Below are 21,102 nucleotides of genomic sequence, written 5' to 3'. Positions count from 1 at the left end.
AATCCACACTCGAATATTTATACAAGTATAAACATTTATGTTTATTTTTTAAATACCTGTGAACTTGCAAATCTGGAACTCATGTTGAGGAAGTCCTGCTTTTTGCGTTTACCGTAAGCCGATACACGCCAACAGATATCTCCACGCAGGTTCTCACCATCACCCTGCCCAGAAACATGTAATACTTACATCGCTAACTACCAGGGCTATGAGGATTTGTGAAGTTTCTGATCTACAAGAGGAAATTAACACTTTGATAACCACCTTTGAGAGTAACGGTTATAACAAATCTTTGATCTGTACGGTGCTGAAACCGACGCATAATCTGACGTCTGTTGAGAAAAAAATGTGTAAGAGGAACTGCTTACCTAACTTACACACGTAACACGACGGATCGTATTGCTAAAATCTTACATAAGTACAATATACGAACTGTATTTGGAACTTCAATTAAGATTAGGCAACTCCTGCGACCAACTAAGGACAGTTTGCCTAACCTGCAACAACCTGGTATCTACAGAGTTCCCTGTACTTGTGGCAAGGTTTATATTGGGCACACTTCGAGAACGATATGTACTCGCATTAAGGGACATAATAGGTGTATTACACTCAACCAACCTGATAAATCGGCTATACTACTACCAATATTAAAACGTTTTCATTCCTCCCTTGACGGGGGAGGCGGGCCTCTTAGACGGTGACGCCGTCTCTCAGGCCGAGAAATTTGTTACGGTGAAGGAGATGCACGGAGTAGGTAAGTGGGTTGGCGGTCGTGGCCTATACTAGGAATTGTCCCGGCATTCGCCTTAGTCCAGGAGAGTTGAAACCACGAAAAACCATTCTTAGGACTGAATAAGGTTGGGGACAGCCGTGAGGTTCAGCCCTGTCCCGTCTCCCGAATTCTGAGGCGTAGAGCCACGGCAGAGTCGTGACCACCCCACCTTTGGTTGGCTGGCCGGTCAGAGTGCAGAGCTGTTAGACCACGGACCAGCCGTGGCCACTTGTGGGCCGAGACCCACTCTGCATCTACCGACCTAACTCTACCAACCTGATAAATCAGCTGTTGATGATCATGCTTTTAACACTTGGTCATGATGTCATGTTCCACGGAGAGGATGTTCTTGCTCGTAAAAAACAATACCACCCCAAAATCATCAGGAAGGCGGTTGAAATACGTAAACACCCAGATGATTTCAACCGTGATACAAGCTACAACCTCAGTGAATCACGGCTACCTAGTATCAGAACCATCACAAATGATGCTTTACTGTTGCCATTCGTTCTCCCTCGCATAGGGCTGAAATGGCGTCCCTATTACATCTTACGGCACCATTTTAAGTTCTTTGCTGCTTTCTCTTAGTAACCATTGATGCGTCGTGTTTCCATTTTCTGTTTCCTCCTGATGAAGAAAGGCAAGGTAGCCCCTACCTTTCGGAACACGCGGTGAATGTGTTTATGCACTTTATTACGCGGCATAATCCCAAACATATTACATCGTGAATAGTTGCACGGGCCGTGCAAGTCTAAATGGTAACATCGTTGGCTTACTAAGAAATCCTCGTATCTTCCAATGCTCTTCCTAACCATTATTTTCCTTAAGTCTGGTCACGCCTCCTAGCCACATATGGATATGCAGTCCCAGAGCAAATTTCAATGGGTTAATTTTCCTGTGGTGGTGTGTAAAGGAAAATGAACCTTGCCGTATCTTACTATAGGACTGTATGCTTGGTGACGTATTTACGCACTCGCACAGTATAATGCATTTAACGTTCATTTTCCTTCGCACATTCGGAAACGAAAATGAACGCAACGAAGACTCGTCGCTGTTCGAGCAATAGGTCATATCTACCCATCATCTTTCTATCAATAATTTTCCGTAAGACTGGTCACGCCTCCCAGCCACATATGGATATGCAGGCCATCAGAACAATTTTCATTGTGTTCATTTTCGTAAGCTAACGTGTAAAGGAAAACGAATCTTACGTACATTAAACTGTAGGAATGCGTAAATAAGTCATGAAAACATATATTTCTAGATGGCGGTACGGTAAGGTTCATTTTTCTTTACACGTAAGCATAGGAAAATGAACACAACGAATATTATTCTGATGGAATGTATATCAATATGTGACTAGGAGGCGTGACCAGTCTTAAGGAAAATAATGGATAGGAAGAGCATTGGGAGATACGAGGTCTTCTTAGTAGGCCAACGATATAAATTTTTAAACCTTTATTAATATTTGAGTGTGATTTGATAGAATCTGATGATGTTATTACAAGAAGGAAACGTCAGTAGTTCTTCTTTAGTATAATACTGTTACCATATGTTTTCTTTCTTCAGGAAGTTTATAAATTTATTACTCGAAATTAGTTTTGGTGGACTGAAGAACCAAGCTGTCATAAATTAACTGACTCGAAACTGGAAATAGATGGCCTGAGATATTACAAATCAATGTCAGGAATGTCTGAAAAAACGTAGGAGTCAATGCAACTAAATCATCTTGATCCTTTGACAACTAAGTTAATGATCGTGAGCTGGTGACTTTTTCGGTATCCAACAGCAATGTAAAAATCCCAAGCACACGCCTGAGTAACACTTCCATCATTTGGACTGTTGCGGCTTTTGTGTTGGTACTCGTCTGCCGCATTTCATTTTGTAACAGTTGGCAATGTGCTGCTGCGTTTTTGTTTTAGACAGACACTGAACATGGCGACCGGCAGCAGTACACGTGTTTTGGTGTACCTCCGAATTTGTTGTACATAATGTGTAAATATGCAGTGTTTTATTCATGTGTAATAAATGTTTGAATCACCTTGTGAGTGATGTGTTTGTGTCTGCTCGTTTGGGGCAGTCTGGTCCTCCATTTGATTTGTTTCAAAATTGTATTTGTGCGCCTATGGAACTGAACTTTGTTATGTGTGGCCGATATGTTGTTTCGTCGTTCGCAACATAAAATTTTGGTCCTCCGGGCCGGATGAGAATCATTGTGAACTTTGAACATTGTGCTACTCACCTAAAAATTGTTATCGTCATGAATTGCTGCCTGCAATCGCCGTTTGAACATAGCAACGAGCTTGGCGCGAAAAGCATCGTGAACAGTTATTGTATAAAAGCACCAGGATGTCGTGCTTAGGGCTAATTACCACGAATGTTTGAATTCGTCATATTGAGATTTCAACGAAGTCTACATTGTTTTGGAACTGCTTTGATATCGCACGTTAACAATCTGTGGAAGTTACCACGTGCTATTTATTGCATTTGTTCTTGTGAGCTGTTTACGCCAGACTTTATCTGATACCCTGATGTTCGAGATGTTAAATGCTACTTGGAATTTGTACTCCAGTGAACATTACATCGCAGACGTCATCCTTTGGACTTTCCAGTCACTTTGGGCATGTGATTCCAGCCAAGGAGTGTTTCCAGTGGTAGTGATGATTGATGATACAGCACCGCCATGTTCTGTAAGTCTGTTCCATTTGTCTTTATTGTTCCTATCTTGACTAGGGTGGACATCCTGCCTGATATCCTAACCCTACTGCTAGCACTTTTCGTGTATAGAATTAACAGATTTGTCTTGACTTCTCATGGGCATTATACGATTTCGTGCTAATAATTTATTGGGCCGCTTTGTGTATTTTGTATATTTTAGAACGTACGTGGTTTATTATACGTTATTTCATGCTTTTGTGCATCTACCTACATTGTTGGTTCCATTCAAAGACTGTCACTCATTCTAATAATGCAAATGAATGCAGTGCACTGATTATAGGGCTTATTGTTTGTATAGTCACCATAGTTGTAAGATTGATTTCTATTATTATCTTGTCAATAATTGATTACCTCAACTATTCATCATGGTGTTTGAATCCGAAGCAAAGGCTGTTCAAAAACGTGGTCTACTTAAAAGGTCATTAACTCACCTTGAAAATCACTTAAAGCAAGATAACATCAACCATCACGAACTAATTTCTAGGCAAAATAGGCTGCCAGAAATTTGGAAGGAATTCAGCATTGTTAGGGAGTATCCAGAATGTGAATTAGACTCAAAATCTAGCGAAACTCACTTTGGAGAGCATGATGAATTTGAAAACAGATATCATGCAATAGTTGCTAGGATTCAAGAATTGCTTTGCTCATTTGAGAGACCCACAAGTCCAAGCAATGCATCCATTATTTCTGATAACTCTACTCGGTCCAACTGTAGCTTGAAGCTCCCGCCCATTGAATTGCCTGTTTTTAAAGGAGATTTGACAAAATATTTGAGTTTCAGGAACACCTTTCAAAGCTTGGTTATTAACAATACCCGCATTGACAATGTGCAAAGACTACACTACCTATTGTCGTCTCTTCAAGGCGAACCCAGGGATTTGTTAGATAACCTATCCATATGTGCTGATAATTTCACTGTTGCTTGGAATTTAATTGATGAAAGGTACAATAACAAACGCTTGATTGTTTCACAGCACGTAAAACATTTGCTCAATCTCCATAATTGTACTAGTGGATCTTCCGTTGAATATCGCAAATTGATAAACCAAGTAAAATCTAATCTTAGTGCTGTTGACAATTTAGAGGGTCAGGTTCCACTACATGAAATTTTGCTACAGGAATTGATTCTAAGTAAGATCAAGTCCAACCATAGGAGTGAATGGGAAAACAAATTTGCCTCCACTGATATTCCCACACTAAATAATTTGATTGATTTCTTGGAAAGAAAATGTCAAACATTAGAGCTAACAGAATGCAAGAAACCTGTTATTGAGCAAAAACGAGACTTAAAATCCAACCTAAAAGCCCTTCACATTGCTTACAATAGCACTTCCTTGAATTGTAGGTTTTGCAAACTTGATAATCACAGCATTTCTGATTGTAGAAAGTTCAAACAAGCAAACATTGATCACCGTCGCAAGTTTGTGAGGGAAAATAAACTTTGTTATCTTTGTTTTTCCGCTTCTCATGTTTCTAAACATTGTAAGCAAAACAAATGCTCCCAGTGTAATGGGCCCCACAACTTATTGGTTCACAAGGAACAAGCAAGTCCCAACAATAACAATAATATGAATGCTACAAGTTCTGCAATTGTTTCACCCACTGCCATGAAGGTTGTTTCAGGACTAGGTTCTAATGTTTTGCTGAGCACAGCGTGTGTAGGAATAAAAAATAGCTCAGGAGAGATTATACTAGTTAAAGCTTTGTTAGACTCTGCGAGTCAATTATCCTTTGTGACTTCTGATCTTGTCAAGAAGCTTGGTATTCGTACTAGGTCTTGTCGTCTACCTATTGTTGGTATAGGCAATTCGAATGTGTCTCCTGTAAGTTCCACATGTAACCTTGTTTTGTTCTCAAATGTATCAGATTATACATTGAAGTTGAACTGTGCAGTCGTGAACACAATCACAAGTCCACTCCCTGCGCAGGAAATTGATTGTTCCAATTGGGTTATTCCTGATGATATTATTTTGAGTGATAGGACATTTAATCAGCCCTCTACTATTGATATTTTGCTAGGTGCTGATGTCTACTATGAAATTGTGTCTTCTAATATTTTGCATAAGAAGGGTTATCCCGCCTTATTAGATACCGAATTTGGTTGGGTGCTGTCAGGCACTTTCCCTGAGTCGTGCATTAAGAATAATGCCAAGGCTCGTCGTGCTAATCTTGTAAAACTTGATTCTATTGACACTAAACTCCAAAGGTTTTGGAAGCTTGAAGAACTTCATCAACCAGTTCTTACTCCTGAAGAAAGGGCTTGTGAAGAACACTTTGTGAATAGTGTTCAAAGAGATGATTCTGGTAGGTTTGTTGTCAAACTTCCTATTCGTGCTGAAGTGCCACCTGTAGCTGAGTCTAAGCATAATGCTGTTAGAAGGCTCAAACAGATGGAAAATACATTTGCTAAGCTTCCAGACTTGAAAAGGAAGTATGTAGATTTCATGCGTGAATACAGTGAAATGGGTCACATGGAAATTGCTCCTCCAGAGACCTCTAACTCTGTAAGCTTTTACTTGCCCCATCGTTGTGTGCTCAAGGATTCTAGCACTACAACCAAGTTGAGAGTTGTTTTTGATGGAAGTTGTGAATCATCAAATGGGATAGCATTGAATTCTATGTTAATGGTTGGTCCTACTATTCAGCCTGACTTGCTGTCCATTGTTTTAAGGTTCAGAACCTATTTTGTTGCTCTTACGGCTGACATTGCTAAGATGTATAGATGTGTGCTAATTCATCCTGACCACAGAAATCTTCAGAAAATTGTCTGGCGTGAATCTACTGATGAAGAAATCAAGGACTACCGTCTTACTACTGTCACATACGGTACAAGTTCCGCCCCTTTTCTTGCTACGACATGTCTAGTTCAACTTGCTGATGAACACAAGGAATCTCACCCCACTGCATCAGAGATCATTCGCTCTTGTTTTTATGTTGACGACCTGCTGACAGGTACTAGTTCAGTTGAAGAAGCTAAGGAGCTTCAATCAGAAATCTCTTCTGTGCTCGATAGTGCACATTTTCATCTTAGAAAATGGACGTCAAATTGTCCAGAAGCTCTTGCCAATGTCCCTGTAGAGGATAGAGAAATGTTGTCACCTTGTAACCTCACTAAGGATGAAGCTATTAAAACATTAGGTATCGTGTGGCATCCTAAATGTGATGAGTTTCAGTTTCAAATAAACTTGAAGAAAGCACCTAAGGAAGTCACTAAGAGAAGCATTCTCACTATCATTGCTTCCATATTTGATCCCCTTGGATTGTTAGGATGTGCCGTAGTTAAGTGTAAACTTATCCTGCAGTCTCTTTGGCAGTTGAAAATTGATTGGGATGATGTGTTAGAACCTTCATCTGAAATTATTGAAATCTGGAATGCTATCTACAGTGAGCTCCCCTTGCTTAATGACCTCAGAGTGCAAAGAAATGTAATGCCCTTTGCTAAGAATAAGGTTATTGAAATACATGGCTTTTCTGACGCTTCAGAAGCTGCCTATGGTGCTTGTGTGTATATTAGGACAGTATCTGATAATGATGAGGTATCAGTGATCCTGTTGACTTCTAAATCGAGAGTTGCTCCATTAAAACAGCAATCTATTGCCCGTTTAGAGCTTTGTGCTGCTCTATTGCTTTCTCGCCTAATGAGTAAGGTAACTGAATCGCTGAAATTGCACATTCCTTTCTCCATATACTGCTGGACTGACAGCACGATAGTTCTGTGTTGGTTACAGAAACCCGCCAATTGTTGGAAAACCTTTGTCGCTAATAGAGTTGCTGAAATTCAATCCCTCACTTCAGTCTCAGATTGGAGACACGTACCTACCCACAGCAATCCAGCTGACCACTTGTCTCGAGGTGTTTTACCCTCACAAATGTTTTCTCTTGATGTATGGTGGCATGGTCCCTCCTGGTTGCGCGAATTATTCCCGGTGTACCCTGATTTTGTTGCCAGTAATACACCATCTGCTGTGAATGCAGAATCGAAACCCTCTTTGAGAGTCTTGCTAATTAATATGCACCCACCTGAGTTAGAGAAGTTTTCGTCCTTTCTCAAACTTAAGCGAGTTTATAGCTATGTTCTGAGATTTATTACCAATGTTCGCTCCACTAAGGATGCTCGTGTCATTGGTCCACTCACCCCTGAAGAACTGATGATTAGTGAAATGAAAATAATAAGTCTGATGCAAGCTATTGAGTATGGTAAGGAACTTCATGACTTGAGGTCTAATCATGTAGTTGCCTCTTCGAGCTCATTGAAAACTTTGAATCCATTCCTCGACGATTACGGGTTGTTGAGAGTCGGTGGTCGACTCATGAATTCTCAGTTGGAATACAATGAAAAACACCCCATCATCCTTCCTCCGAAACACTTTGTTACTAAACTGATTGTTAAACATGAACATGAGATGCTATTGCATTCCTGCCCTCAGGCTGTATTGTTTTCCTTGCGTAACAGATTTTGGATTCCACGTGGGAAGACGGTTGTTCGTGGTGTGATCCATTCATGTTACAAGTGCTTCAGGAGCAAACCTCCACTCACCACTCACATAATGGGTCAGTTACCCTCGTATAGAGTTGAGCCATCATTACCCTTTGTTAAGGTTGGTCTTGATTATGGTAGCCCAATCATCATTAAAGGTGATAACCCGAGGAGTAAGATAAAGTTTAAAGCGTACATTGCTCTCTTTGTTTGTCTTGTCACTAAAGCAATACATCTTGAAACTGTGAAGAGTCTAACGACTCAGGACTTCCTCGCCGCATTTAGAAGATTCACGGCGCGTAGAGGATTTCCAAATCTCATCTTGAGTGATAATGGCACAAATTTTGTTGGAGCCAACAATGAGTTATTAAGATTTATTAAGGATAGCTCTACTGAAATAGAGGAATATTAATCTAATTTGAATGTGAATTGGAAGTTTATTCCACCCTCCAGTCCTCATTTCGGTGGGCTTTGGGAAGCTGGAATAAAGTCTACAAAATCACTTTTAAAGCGGACCCTAGGAAAATGCATTCTTAATTTTGAAGAGCTGAGTACTCTTTTGTATCAAATTGAGTCTGTGTTGAACTCGAGACCTCTCTGTTCAATGACTGACGACCCCAATGATCAATGCTATTTGACACCTGGACATTTTCTAGTAGGGAGACGATTGACCTCTATCCCCTCTCCAGACATATCCAACAGCTCCCGCTCCTGTCTAACTAAATGGAATTTGGTGCAACAGCTGTATCACGATTTTTGGCAGAGGTGGTCAAAAGAATACATACAATCACTTCAACAATGACGTAAATGGTCTTCTGTAGGAAAGTGGACTCCAACTGTGGGAGATTTAGTGCTTCTAAGGGAGGATAACCTTCCTCCTCTGGTTTGGAAAACTGGTATAATCCAGGAGCTCCATCCTGGTTGTGACAATATTACTCGTGTGGTCAGTGTAAAGACTAAAACTGGTCTTTTGCGCCGTGCCATAGTGAAATTGTGTCCATTGCCCAAGGATGTTGTATAGTTGTATATTTGTATATGTTGTATCTGAGTTTACTTTTTTATTAATTTGTCTGTGATGAACATGAACACTTGACTTTGATTTTGAGTGTTGAGATCCCTCAAAGGGGGGAGTATGTTGCGGCTTTTGTGTTGGTACTCGTCTGCCGCATTTCATTTTGTAACAGTTGGCAATGTGCTGCTGCGTTTTTGTTTTAGACAGACACTGAACATGGCGACCGGCAGCAGTACACGTGTTTTGGTGTACCTCCGAATTTGTTGTACATAATGTGTAAATATGCAGTGTTTTATTCATGTGTAATAAATGTTTGAATCACCTTGTGAGTGATGTGTTTGTGTCTGCTCGTTTGGGGCAGTCTGGTCCTCCATTTGATTTGTTTCAAAATTGTATTTGTGCGCCTATGGAACTGAACTTTGTTATGTGTGGCCGATATGTTGTTTCGTCGTTCGCAACATGGACTATGCATTTCCAAAATCCTCCTCATAATCCTCGTGGTAGTAGCCTCTACGCTAGTGGTGGTGATTAGTATTTTAAGAAGAACTACAACTAGGCAACCGTCCTCAACTAATACTTATCAGAAAGAAAACGGAAGATGTCCGACACTTTGAAAAATGAAGGTATCGGCAAAAAGAAAGGAAAGGGCCACAAATGAAAGATTTCCTATGCGTCGCAAACCTAATACCGACGGGATCAGAAAAAGAACAAGAGTTCACCAAGGGAGGTCCGATAGGAAAGATGAAGGCGATGATCAATATACTTGATTCGAGAACTGTGAAAAAATCTAAAGAAAAGCAGTTCGATTTGTTCTGGGTGATTTCCAACAAAAGAGTAGAGTTACGAAAATGTTGCAAAGTTTGGGCTGGGAAGACTTGGGATAAAGGAGATGAGCTGCTCGACTAATTGGCATGTTCCGAACTATCAGTGGAGAGATGGCGTGGAATGATATTAGTAGTCGGATAAGTTTGAGTAGTGTTTTTAAACGTAGGAAATACCACAATATGAAGATAAAGTCGGAATTCAAGAGGGAAAAATTGGGGTAAATATCCTTTTATGGGAAGGGGCTTTAGGGACTGGAATAATTTACCAATAAATTTCCAACTTGTTTGCAACTATTTAAGGAAAAACTAGGTAATCACAGGATAGGGAGCCTGCAGTAGCGTAGCCAGGATTGTCCAATGGGGGGAAGGGTGGGGGATAGAGCTACAAAATTACGATAGAACCAAATGAAGGTGCTTGTGAGGTGCGCGCGTGCAAAACTTGTTATTACAAAGACAATGATACAAGTGAATTATGTTGATATTCAGATTGCACTACACTAAAAAATCATACATTAAAATTCTGAACAAAAACAATACGATCAAGGACAACAGTTTTGTAGCGAACGGTATGTTCAGTTTACAATCTAACATCCAATTTTCGAGACTTCTTAGAAAATAAATTCAAAAAATGTTAGCTCTACAAATATGTCTCTGAATGTTTATTTAGTTTATTGCTAGTTTCTGTTTATTTTCTTTTTGTAAAACTACCAGGGGGTTTCTAAGCCCAATAACCTCCCCCTCTCTGGTTACGCACCTGGGAGTCAGCCACCCGGGCGACTGCCCTAAATGTAGATTATTGGTGTGTGATTGACGAATAAGTGGAGGCAATGCCAGAGTAATCTAGAGGCCCTCCGAAGATAAAGGCTCTACGACCCCTTTTAGACTCCTTTTACAACACTGAGGGAATAACGTGGGTGTACTCTGCCACCCCCACCTACTGGAGGTTAGTAGCCTCTGCAGTTATTTTGTCCAAGTCTGTATTTGTAAATGAATTTAAAGAGCATCGATTAGCTTTATAATTCTTGATCATTCTGAGCACACTCAACCCCATACCCGTTGATGCCAGACAGTATGCTGTATCTTCTAAGACTAATGGTTGGTCGGGGCACGACTGACGCTATAAGAAGTCATACAGGAGGCCATGCATAATAGAAGGAACTCTTCTGTTGCGCTCGAGAGCGCACCATTGTTTGTCAACCCACGCCAGCGCCGTCTTGTTATTTATTATTATTTTCTTCTTTTCCTTTTGTCAGAGGTTTTTGTACTTTTCATATTTTCTAAGCCATTCTTCCACCATCTTTTTGTATATTTTTATATTCTATTCTTGGCGAAGGTAAAGAAAGAAGAGAGCGAGTTTGCAAAAGCTTCAGCCACAGAATCGGAGAGAAAGGCTGGCATTTTGTTGGTTGTTACTGCGTATTCAGTGGGAGCGCCAGGGAAATGGAGGGGGGAACCGGGGGTGAGGGTGCAATTTCCTTCAGTGGGATAGACTCGAGGGATTCAAGTGCACTGCTCGCCTTTTGTGACGGGAAATAATCTTTAAGTCAAGGTGGTTTATATTCTAAATTAGTCAGATAATAAATTTCGTTTCTCAAAGAAACTGAGCAGTCCATGTTTCAAAAGAGGATAAGGGAATTTACAAGTTACTTTTTGTATATAATGTCTTTAAACTGTTATATCGTCCAAATATGCAAACTCACTCTTTGAAGGATGCTTTCATCAATGTTAGAATGACACAAAGTTAACTTGTAGGTAGCTGTAAGTTTATATCCTATGATCATTAGCCGTATGTTCTATACCTTTAAGCGAAATCCGAACCACAGGGATGTAGGCTTACATGAAGTAAATTTTAAGTAATACGCTGAGAGTATGAGAATTTTATTAGTTAGGCCTACAATTCTTGTATTTAATGACAAATTGTGCTTAAAGCTTCGGTGGCTCAGGCGGCAGCGCGCCGGCTTCTCATCACTGGGTTCCGTGATTCAAATCCCAGTCACTCCATGTGACATTTCTGCTGGACAAAGCGGAGGAACGACAACTTTTTCTCCGGGTACTCACGTTTTCCCTGTCTTCTTTCATTCCAACAACACTCTCCAATATAATTTAATTTCATCCTTCAGTCATTAGTGATTGCCCCAGGGCAGTGGGACAGGCTTCGGCAGCCGGCATAGTTCCTATCCTCACCGCTAGACGGGGTCTTAATTTACTGGAATCAGGCTGTTAATTTTCATTTTAAATCTTTTTTAAAATCGTAACAAGAATTATTAGCAAACTTTCATTTTCCGTTGTGGAGGCTTGTAACAGGATGAGTCACTCATTAATTCATTCTCTCAAAAGCGATTAAGAATAAAGATATCTCTCAATGATCTGAATGCGTCTTCTGTTGTTACGTTTCTCATTGTTTTACATAATATAAATATACAACGAACTCCATTGATTTTACACAGTCATATTACATAATTTATGAGACTGAACTCTTCTTAAAGTTATGCTTTGTTCTCTTCCCTCCTACCTATTTCCTTCCTTCCTTATTTTTTTCCTTCTTCCCATCTTACTTCCTTCTTTCATTACTTCTTCCTTTCTTCCTACTTAACTTCCTTTCTTCCTATTTCCTTCTAATCTTCCATCCCCTTAAGTCGGCCCCGCGGTGTAGGGGTAGCATGCCTGCCTCTTACCTGGAGATCCCTGTTCGATTCCAGGCCTAAATATGAGAACTGGTTCGAGGTCCACTAAGCCTGCGTGATTACAACGGAGGAACTATCTGACGGTTAGATGGCGGCCCCGGTTTAGAAAGCTAAGAATAACGGCTGAGAGGATTCGTCGTACTGCCCACACGACACCTCAAAATTTGCAGGCCTTCGGGCTGAGCAGCGGTCGCTTTGCAGGCCCTGGCCCTTCGGGGCTGCTGTGCCATGGGGCTTGGTTTGGTCTCCATCCCCCTACTACTTTTACTTACTTTCTTTCTTCATATTTCCTTTTTACCTTCCATCCCCTTATTACACTTCCTTTCTTTCTTCTTATTTAGTTCCTACATTCCAGTTTTCCTCTATCCTTCCTACTTTCATTGCTTTTTTCTTTCTTTATCCCTATTTCCTATCTATCTCCCATGTCTCTTTCTTTCTTTCTTTCTTTCTTTCTTTCTTTCTTTCTTTCTTTCTTTCAATTCCTGCACATTACGAAATTTTATTAATTGTTCTTGAAAATGTTTGTCTTCAGGTTAGTTTCCATATGTAGTATATTGAATTTCACAAATTCAAACCCTAATGCGATTTTCCCTGCCACTTCTAGTTCATCAACTAAATAATCAGTCAGTCCCATGCAAATGGTAGGCCAATCTTGCGAATTATTTATCAAATTCTGAAGCAAGAGCTTTAAATAATGTTACGTATGATCCTACTGACTCATCATCTTGCGGCTGCCATTTGTGGTCAATGGTAGAGCAAGTTGCGCAGAGAAATCTTGATTTCTCAACATTGACTGCAAATATCAGCAGCAAGCCTCCTTAAGTCTAGATGATGGGGCAATGGTGGAGTTCTTGTTCATGACTGGTCATATCGTGCCATATCATTACGAATATTTCGCAAGGAGGCAATGGAAATTCACGAGATGTTGATGAGAAAGATTTTCTTCCTTGTGTAAAAGTGAATGTTGTAATGCCTAATGTGACGGTTTATATACGAAAGTTCCTTTACTGATACAGTTTTAATATTTCTCTTCCAGTAGCTGAGTCGCTGGGCTAAGTGGCTCAGCTTGTAGAATGCTGGCCTTCTGATCTCAATTTGACGAGTTCGATTCCAGATAGTCCGGCAGTATTTGAACGTGCGTAAATACGCCAGGCTCACATCGGTAGTTAGTGGGATGTAAAACAAAACACAATTTATTATTATTATTATTATTATTATTATTACCGAGTAAATGGATCACGTAGTTATCAGCTTGCATTCGGGAGATGATGGGTGTAAATGAACCCCACAGTCACCAACCTTGAGGATGATTCTCCACTTTCACACCAGGCAAATGCTGAGGCTGTGCTTTAACGCCATGGTCGCTTCCTTCCCACTCCTAGCCCTTCCCTGTCCCATTGTCACCAAAGACCTATTTACTTATCTTCGAGACAATGTCGATGTACAATTGATCTATGATATGGGAAGTAACCCCAGATATGATTTTTTTTTTCAATTTGCTTTACGTCGCACCGATACAGATATATCTTATGGTGACGATGGTATAGGAAAGGGCTAGGAGTACAGCCCCAGCATTTTCCTGGTATGCAAATGGGAAACCGTGGGAAACCATCTTCAGGGCTGCCGACACTGGAGTTAGAACCCACTATCTTCCGAATACAAGCTGATAGCTACGTGACCCAAACAGCGAAGGCACTTTCTCGTTTCATATGGAAAGAGTTGCCCTTCCTGGCGAGATGTAGTGCTTACAGTACACTATGTCTTCTGGTATGGGCTAGAATAAATTTGTTACTTTCACTGACCTGTCTCACAAGGGAACATCGGCAATGGGTTAGTCGCCGATCGCGATGAAATTTGGAAAACACATGGAGGTACACGTAAAAACGATGTAGGCATCAATTTTGGGGGCCAACATTCATTAGGGCGTTAACTACAGGGCCTAAAAGTTGCGACATTTCAAATTCCGCGCGATCAGCGATGAATACCTGCTGGCCAATGCTAAGCTGGCACTCTGCGTACCTGGAGACACGCCTCTGCACCTCCTCCCGGCTGCGGTGGCGAACCAACTGGAGCGTGGAGGGGAAGGGGTGCAGAGGCGTGTCTCCAGGTACGCAGAGTGCCAGCTTAGCATTGGCCAGCAGGTATTCATCGCTGATCGCGCGGAATTTGAAATGTCGCAACTTTTAGGCCCCGTAGTTAACGTTCTAATGAATGTTGGCACCCAAAATTGATGCCGACATCATTTTTACGTGTACCTCCATGTGTTTTCCAAGTTTCATCGCGATCAGCGACTTACCCATTGCCGATGTTTCCTTGTCAGTCTCATCCTTGACTTTGACAATATGAAAGTGACTGAGGTATGAGCAATACTAGTAATGCCATTCCTTATGCAGCCAGTCCCTGTTATGAATGGTATCAAAATGTTGTTCGTAGGGTCAGTTGATGCGTGCCTTTCAGTGGGCTTGGCAGACTGATATGTGAGTAACTTCTGGCTCGGTGAGGAAAGCAACGGGAAACTACCTTACTCCTCATTTCCCTAGTACGCCTCTTCAGTGATACCCAGGCCGTCTCACAGCTGTTGGCATAGTTGGGGAGGATCAAACCAGCCTTCGGGCTGAATACTCAACATACATAACATACATGGAAAGAGATCGATGTCAATATCAAGCGTCCAAGTTTAATATATGAGTAACGTGTGACTGTCCATGCGCAACTGAGTTTTAGTTTTGCTTTTGCAGTTTTCTGGTGCTTTCTGAGGGTTAGCTGCTTTCTTATTCCAGTGTTATTCTAAGTTAGACTTGCTTTGATTTCATTCAAGTCTCAAATTGTATATAAACGTACCCGGTATGAGCTGTACAATTGCTCTGTGCAATAACAGCAGGACGAAAACTAGGAAAGTTCCCTCCGAAAGTCACATCAAATACTTCCGTACGCTATACCCCCCCCCCCCAAACGCTCACCAAGCACGAATAAAAAGGAGCAAGGAAAAGAGTTGATCCAAGTATGCAGGCATAATGAAAAGTCGAACGCGGATTCGTGCCAGGTGTGTTCCGAACATTTTTCTAATAGCGATTTTGATTGGGATATAAAGGGCGAATTATTAGGGCTTCCTCCAAAGCATATGCTTACCAAAGACACTTTTCCCTGTATAAAAATTTGGGTATTATGCATACCACAGAGCAAATGTCACATGACGGAGTAAGAAGAAAGGAAAAGAGGGACAATAAAAAAATAGCTGACGAATTGTTAAAGATTCAGAACGAAACACGACTACTGCAAGTTCACCACCTCCTCCAGCAACTCAACCTCTCCAGGTCCGAGATAATACTATACCCTGATTGAAGAAATGGAAAGGTTGAAAATCATTTAGATGAAGAAAGAAAAACTAACGATGCCCTTAAAATGATATTAGAAGCAGTGGGAAAGAAAAATCAAAGTTGCGTATCCATAAGATATCTGCGTAAAGTGTTAATTACATGTAGAAGTCAAAACGTTCTATTCAAAGCATCCGCAAATTGGTGAACGTTCTGAAAGGATTTTTTGCTGAAAATCAAATAAAGATACTCACAAACCAACAAAAACGCGTCGATTGGACTGATTGGGACATACCAACCGCTTTCAGTTTATGGTATCTAGGGAAGAAAACTTACATTTATATACAAATAAAAACTGCATTTCCATTTGCCTGGACATTCAACATTGACTTCATTTAAGTCTCATATTGCATAGAAACATACCTTCAGAAGCTGACACGCGAAGCGGTGATAATTACTTTTCAGCGAGTGGGAATAAAATCTGGTATAGTTTCTTTCGAAAGGACTCATGGAAGATATTCTGCGTATGATGAAGATTGCTGCTGTCTCGTATTAATTCATAGAGAAATTTGTAGTCTTCCAGCTTGACGAAATGCGCGTCTAAAGTGCTTTCGAATTTGACCCCTGAAGGATGAAATCATAGATCCCGGTCCATAATTCCTAGCTTTGATGGTGGGATGGCTGTTCAAGAACTGGAAGAACGTAATTTTCACTTAATTAGATCAAAATTGATGACAAAATACATACTTGACAATTTGGTTTCACGTCTTTAAGAAATAATAATGTTATTGATTTTGCATCCCACTTTTGCGATATTCGGAGACGCCAAGGTGATGGAATCGTGCACAACACATATTAAGGTCTCTAATTGATTTCTGCAACCAAAGTCGATGCTCATAATTATGCACGGTGAGGTGATAATTATTTTTCAGCGGGTAGGAATGAAATCTGGTATAGTTTCTTTCGAAAGGAACAATCTACTCATGTAGCCCAACCCAAAATTCATTTTTAAGAATATAATCGTCGCCGCACCGGCAAAACCTCGCATCTCCCAATGCTCTTCCTATCCATTATGTTCCCTAAGACTGGTCACACCTCCCAGCCACATATGGATATACCGTCCATCAGAACAATTTTCGTTGTGAATCTTACTGTGCAGCGCCGTAGGAATGTATGTTTGATGATTCATTTAGGCACTCCTAATGTATAATGCATTTTAAGGTTAATTTTCATTTACCCGTCCGCACAGGAACACGAAACAACGAAAATTGTTCTGATGGACTGCGTATCCATATGTGGCTGGGAGGCGTGACCAGTTTTATGGAACATAATGGATAGGAAGAGCATTGTGGGATATGAGGTTTTGCCGGTGCAGCGACGATATTTCTGTTTTTGTGGCTACTTATGGTTTACAAAAATCTCATTTACATTTGCTTGTTGCTAAAATTTAGTGGCTTCATTCAGTCATCCAGCAATATATCGTAAAGGTCAGTTTGCCAACCGTTATAAAAATATAAACAAAGACAGAACGATAAATTGAATAGTATGTAATCCTTGGCCCTATCCTCGCAGTCGAAGACTATTATCATCACGATTCTAAATATAGGATATTACTACCTTTTAGGATTTTACGAACACAATGGAACGCACTGCGGTGCTAACAAACACGGTATACTTATATTTCGTCTGCGGAACTTACTCCAAAGGATCCCTTTACGGAAGCGAATCACGTAATGTCTGCTGTCATTGTGAGCAGCTTCAGAGCAACTTTAACTTCCACTCCCATCTAAAGGACGATTTTCCTTTTTACTTCCGCTGAATCTCGATGTGTTTAATGTACTCTGAATCGACAAGAAAAGGTTCTGAGTCTGTGAAAGTAGAATGAACTCATGACAAAATCTATACCCATCATCTCGAACATTTTAAGTAAGTGTATTGCTGCGTATGTTCTCGCTAGCAGTCCATCACTTTGATGTGCCCAATTGGATGTATTCGCTCTACATTTCTCTTGTCCGACACAACAAACGCTTAAGGGGCGGGGACTAGGTGCCTCCGAATGAGATGTATTATACGATAGTAATTTATCTGAAAGACTACTAGAGCCTTCCTATGTGTATGTATGTCTGTATCTATTAATTTATTAATGTACTTTTCATTTATTTATTTATTTATTTATTTATTTATTTATTTATTTATTTATTTATTTATTTAATTAATTAATTTATTTATTTATTTATTTATTTATTTATTTATTTATTTATTTATTTATTTATTTATTTATTTATTTATTTATTTATTTATTTAAAAACTAAAATCCACAGCCTGTTTCCAGTCATTTGACCGAGTCAGGAACGCAATGAATGAAGCCCTCATCTAGCGGCGTGGATAGGAAATGTGCCGGCTGCCGAAGCCTGTCGCACTCCTCTGGGGCAATGATTAATGAATGACAGATGAAATGAAATGATATTGGACAGTGCTACTGAAATGAAAGATGACAGGGAAAACCGGAATATCCGGATAAAAACCTTGTCTCGCCACGGCTTTGTCCAGCCCAAATTTCATATCGAGTGACCGGGATTTGAACCACGGAACCCAGCGGTAAGAAGCCGGCGCGCTGCCTCCTGAGCCACGAAGGCTATTTATTTATTTATTTATTTATTTATTTAATTTATTTATTTATTTATTTATGTCAAATTTTCTTAGGCCTTATTAGCTCAGTGTCTTCACTGTGGGCTTGTTACACAAAAGGCTGAAGTTTGAACCCTAGTCGATGTTGCATTTAGACATTCATCTCAAAAAATAACGTGGTGTCAGGGACGGCATCCGACCTTAAACCCCCGGACCAAACCAAAATATACATGGGTGGCTAGCTACCCTATGAAGAGCTGGAAGAAAGTGTATTTATTTTCAGTGGTCCTACTTGTGACCACATATTGCGTAGTGGTCAATGTGGCGTCTCTGAAACTCTCACTGGACATTTGTATTCACGCCTTCTAATTCACCATCCTATTTTTGACAGGGAACAAATATTTCGCCCATTCACTCAAGCTCCATTCTTCAATGTATTCATTTTCTCCAATATCTGGCGCCTTGCGAGTTAATGTTTGTATAAAACAACTTCTTTCAACTTTTTAACGCAGTCAACTTAAATGAGAACATGTTTATAGTCATTGACGGTCTGTAGTGACTCATAGTGACTCCCTTTGCCCAACACAGGTACGTTTTATGACAGGGAAGTTCATGGAATTATCCCTGTAATTAGAAAAAATCCACAGCCTGTTTCCAGTCATTTGACCGGGTCCAGAATGGAAAGAATGAAGCCCCCTCTTGCGGCGAGGATAGGAATTGTGTCGCCTGCCGAAGCATGTCGCACTGCTTCACTGCTCTTCATTCGCACACAGTTCATCACTCCACCAAGCACCACAGAGATACGCAATATTGAATGTCGCGTTGCGCCTAGAAAAAGCCGCTATGTGATAATATTTCAGCTTAGAACTCTGACCAGAAAGGTTCTGTCATCTAATGTTCAGTATTGCCTGAACTGTATCAACGAATTTTAGTTCTACGTGATACATGTGCTGCGGGCCAGTATTTCTCCCCTCACATGGTATATCCTTATATGTCCCAATGCTCTTCCTACACAACACTTTCCTTAAGACTGGTCACGCCTCCCAGTCACATATTCATATGCGGTCCATCAGAATAATTTTCATTTTGCCCCGTTTTCTACGTGCACGTGTAAAGGAAAATGGACCTTGCCATACCTTATTGTAGGGATGTTGTTTGTATGGCGAACTTTAATTTCGTGTGGCTATTTCTAGCCGAGTGCAGCCCTTGTAAGGCAGACCCTCCGATGAGGGTGGGCGGCATCTGCCATGTGTAGGTAACTGCGTGTTTTAGTGGTGGAGGATAGTGTTATGTGTGGTGTGTGAGTTGCAGGGATGTTGGGGACAGCAAAAACACCCAGCCCCGAAGTCACTGGAATTAACCAATGGAGGTTAAAATCCCCGACCCGGCCGGGAATTGAACCCGGGCCGTCTGAACCGAAGGTCAGTATGTTTTCCATTCAGCCAAAGAGTCGGACTATTTAATGCTTATTTTCCTTCATTCATTAGCATCGGAAAATGAACATAACGAAAATTGTTCTGATGGGCTGCATATCCATATGTAGCCGGGAGGCGTGACAAGTCTCGGGGAAAAGAATGGATAGGAAGACCATTGGGAGATACGAGGTTTTAGAAGTGAGCCATCGATATCACTTCAGATAGGGCTGGCGTCAGGCAGGGCGTGTGGCCATAAAAGTTTATCACAATCAAATGTAGGCCTACGACACGCATCGAACTCAAAACCCCACCAAGTTGTGGGAAAATTGGTAGAAAAGGAAAGTATTAAAGTGTTAAGTCTTGTGAATTAATAATAAAGTTTTTGGCTTTACGTCCCATTAACTACTTTTACTGTTTTCGGAGAGACCGAGGTGCCGGAATATAGTTCCGCAAGAATTATTTTACATTACGTACCAACACGAGGCTGACGTATATGAGCACCTTCAGATACCAGCGGACTGAGCCCGGTTATTGTGAATTATCTATTAAACCTATAAAGAAAGCATACTGAAATCATTTCCGTTTTTATTCTGGCGTAGGTTTCCCGCATATTTTACGTAGCAAACACAGGCTGACTTCAATGAACTAATGATAACTACATAAGAGAGATGTTAAACCGTTTTCCAAGAGACCTTACTTACGGTTCTGTGACAAATATATTTCAACACATAGTAAGAGAAAACTTTCGTGAATCTCTCTTCGATCCTAATAGTTTCGGTGACTAACACGCCGCGCAAGGCATTATGTTATTAAAAATCCTCAAAAATGTAATTTCGTTTTCCCACTGAGAAGCGACCCCTACTCAATCGAACCCCCAGACATCGAGATGAGACAGTTGGTGAATAAGAAGTACATTAAATTACTAAGATGTATGCAAATTCACAGCGGCTAATGACAAGTAGTTTGAGAGAGGGGATGGTGGCGAAGGATGTCTTGACTTGGCAGAATGAACATGTGAATATATAACGTAATCACGTTCTTCATGCAAAGTTTCGTATAAAAACAACAATGCATTCATAAGATAATAACCACTTAATCATTTTGAATACAGTGTTACAATGAAAAATTGTTCGTAATATCGTCGTTGCCCAGTCAAACCCTCCCATATGATAATATTTTTGGAGATATACTGACCCGCAGCACATACATTATGAAGAGCGAGAATAATTGCTTGACAACATTCGCACAATATTGCACC

This window comes from Anabrus simplex, chromosome 1, assembly GCF_040414725.1.
Source record: "Anabrus simplex isolate iqAnaSimp1 chromosome 1, ASM4041472v1, whole genome shotgun sequence".
Lineage (NCBI taxonomy): Eukaryota > Metazoa > Arthropoda > Insecta > Orthoptera > Tettigoniidae > Anabrus > Anabrus simplex.
This window is presented reverse-complemented; position numbering follows the sequence as displayed.